This window comes from Balaenoptera ricei, chromosome 11 (genome assembly GCF_028023285.1).
Source record: "Balaenoptera ricei isolate mBalRic1 chromosome 11, mBalRic1.hap2, whole genome shotgun sequence".
Lineage (NCBI taxonomy): Eukaryota > Metazoa > Chordata > Mammalia > Artiodactyla > Balaenopteridae > Balaenoptera > Balaenoptera ricei.
Window position 1 is genome coordinate 67,010,006 of NC_082649.1, and position 3,796 is coordinate 67,013,801.

The window sequence follows — 3,796 nt, forward strand, 5'->3', positions numbered from 1 at the left end:
AACCTCAGTGTGTTATTTCCTGAAAATAAGGATATCCTTCTATAATTATCAAATTCAGGAAATTTAACATCGAGACAATATTTTAACCTAATCAATAGTCCATATTTCCACTTGGTCAGTTGTCCCCAAAATGTCCTATCTAGCACTTTTTGCTTTTTTGTTTGGTCCCAGATCCCATCCAGGATCACGTATTTCATTTACTTGTCATGTCTCTTGAGTCTCCTTAATCTGAACAGTTCCTTAGCCTCTCCGTTGTGTATGACACTGACATGTGTGAAGAATCTAGGCTGGTAATTCTATATAGTTCCTCAGTGCAGATACTTCCTTTCCTCCTGCATTTTTTTGCTCTAAGTGCCAAGGGTCTACCCAGTTCCTCAGGTTAGGAACCTAGGTCCCTCCCTCCCTCCCGCCCAGCCCTCATCAGGTCCTCATGCCCACTGCCCTTCTCTTCATCGCCCTCATCCTTCCTCACCAACCAGCCATCCTCCACCCTGCCATCAGCGACTGTACTGCTTCACACAAGCTGGCTGTTTAAAGTGTGGTCCAAGGACCTGCAGCATCAGGAGCTTGTTAGAAATGCAGAATCTCAGGCCCCAGCCCTACAGAATCAGAACCTGCATTTTAACATGTTCCCCAAGTGTTTCTTCTGCTAAGTCTGAGAAGTCCTGCTCTCAGAGATCCCTGAAGCAGACCCCTCAGCTCCATATTGAAGGAGTGTCCCTCTCTACCACCCCTGACCCCCAAACTTCATTCTTACCTCACCTACGTTCATGAGGGTATGCTGTCACCTTTGTACCATTTAGTCCTTCTTCCTGGAATGCCCTCTCTCTCCTGAGACTTCTACTCGAGATTAGGCTTAATGGTCACTTCTGTGGTGTGCTTCCTGCCACTCCTCTTGGGCGCCATTTCCTCTGAACCTGTCTCTTATCCTAGCTTCAGTTACATGCAAGTGTTACTCCCAAGGGCTCCTGATCTTTAAGGAGCTCCTCCTTCCATTAGTTGGTGAGCTCCTTGAGGGAAAGCCTGCATCTCACACACCTCCTTATCTGCAGTGCCGGGAACAATTTGAATGTCTGTTGAATGGGCATGTAAAAAACCAGCTCTTCTTCCACAGAGGTACTTCTTCCCAGTAGATCTTGAAGTGGGTACTGGGGTATCCAAAAGGCCATCCAAATACCTGAGCCACAGAATGTTGGGACAGGGGTGGCCACAGGGAAACATCTACTTCAAATGCCCTTTGTGATCCATGAGAAAAGGCCCCAGAGAAGGAGAAGTGGCTTACTTGCAGTTTCATCCCCTGGAGTGGTTGGCCCAGCGAGTCACTATTGACCCATGTTTTGACCTTCCTGGAGCAAAGTGCCCTCATGTGGTTTAGTGTGAGAAGCAGAGTAGTAAAAACCAGAGTTGCAGATGAATGCGCACAAAATGGAGAGACTTATGTAGAAGTTTTAAACATGAAAAACTATTCTGTATCTTCTTGCTTAGGAAACAGTCATGCCAGTGAAGGATAATGGTTACCTTGAGGAGGATGCAGGAAGATTAGAGGGTTTATAACCAAGCTGGGGTAGGCAGGGGGGGCGGGCTTCAGCCATGCTGTTTACTCCTAAGCTGTGTGCGGAATATGAGTGTTTAATTATTTTTTATACATCCTTATGTCCTTTAAAAATTCTTATCTGGACCAAGGGATCACGCCTTGCACACAGTTGTCCTCAAATTTTTTAATGAGTTTTTTTGCTGAAGGTTTTCAGTTAACCAGCCCATAACCTTGTGGGTGCCCATTAGGTTTTTTTTTTTTTTTAATAGTAAATGTAAACTTTCTGCATGGCAGGCTTCCAGCTCTAACAAGCAAGGTTCAGAGGGCAGGGTGCATTCTGGAAAACAGAATACCACCCTGTTATTGGAGCTTAATATGAACACAGATAAGGCTGGGGTTATATCTTAGCACATGGGCTAGAGTTCAGGTTTCATTTTATAGGCAAAGAAACACTAAATTCTCAAGGAAGAATGGTTTGAACGAATTATTCATTTTAGCAAGGTGACTGTGGCAACAACGGGCCAGACAGGAGACCAGCTAGCTTTGGCAACAATCCAGAAGTATTACCGTGTGGCTTGCGGGATCTTAGTTCTCCAACCAGGGATCATACCCCTGACCCCTGCAGTGGAAATGCGGAGCCCTAACCACTGGACCACCAGGGAATTCCCTCAAAGTAAATTTAAAAAGCAAAATGGGGTGAGGTGAAGAAGAGAAACAAGACTTGCTCTGAGTAGATGTTGAAGCTGTGTGATACGCAGAAAAGGGGCTTCTTATTCTACTTTTATGTTTGAAATTCCTCATGATTAAAAAAGGTAGTGATCTTGTAGAAATCATAAATATACACTGACGTGACAAATGAAAAAACCCTAATTACAAGAAAGGATAGTTGGTTTTGGCATAAAGTTTTTCATAAATGAATTAGAAAAGTACTGTATCACCTCAAATACACGATACAGAAATAGCCCATGATACAGAAATAGATGTTGAAGAGTTTAAATAACAATTCATTCTGAAAGATTGAGAAAAAGCAGCATATCTAAATTAACATTTATATGCTTTTAAATGTGTACAAATAATATATTTATAGCTATAGTAGATATTTAGCTATTTCCGCCATGAAACTTAGTTTGTGGTCTAACTAATCAAAACTTTCGAATATTCTCATTAGGAATATGGAGTCTTGTCTTTGGGAAGGTACTGTGATATGGGATGGGTTAAACAGAGTACAGCCATGTGATTTTATATGCAGTTGAAAATCACCTCTAGATATTGTACATAACTCTCTTTATATATGTACATGTATATATACCTACATATATATACTGTTTAAAAAAATGGTGTGACGAAAGTTGAGTGGAGAGTAGGGTGGCCGTGCTTAGACATGCAGTGTCTCTTTGGAAGGGTTAATAAACCATCTGGGAGAGGAAGTGGGGAGATGAGGGAGATAGTGCTCTCCCCTCCAAATCTTTATGAGCACGTTAACAGTAACACTCACTGGAGGTTGGTATCACAGGGGACTTCCTTTCTTCACACATTGTCTTATAATTTTTTTTTAAAGGCTGGAATAATGCCTCTACTATAGAGGCAAATCAGAAGGGGACTATGTCTAAATGAAGCTTGAGGGAATTCCCTGGTGTCCAGTGGTTAGGACTCCACGCTTTCACTGCTGAGGGCCTGTGTTCCATCCCTGGTCGGGAAACTAAGATCGCACAAGCCACGTGGTACAGCCCAAAAAAAAAAAAAACACAAATTACTTGCTATCTCGGCACCACTCTATTTTGTAATAGACTTTTGCTCCAGCTGGTATCCATTCTGGCAATAGCCCCCAGCATTACAGGTCCAAGTTTCTCTGGTTGCATGTGGGCCCGTGACTCACCATCTGCCTGATTTCCTTCTGCAGTATCCTCTCTGGCTCCTTCAGAACACAACTGAAACTCCTATCTCCTTTACAGTGGTCCCTCCTTTGGTCTGTTGCTCAATCCTATGAATTAATACATCTTGTAAGAGAATGTCAGAGGTTCAGGCAGGCTTTTCATGTCCCTACTGCATCTTGTAAATCAACCTGAATCACAAGTTTGTTTTTGGACTCAGAGTAATAAGTGAAGGTCATCTGGCCATCCCTGACGCCAGGCCACATGACAGCTCTTTGGCCTCTTAAGGAAATGTCGCTGCCCCAGCCTCTGGTTTTAGTCAAGTGTGGTCCCAGAACTTTTAAAGGGACTCACAATTCCCTTTAAATACATTATGAAGTAGGCAGAGAGC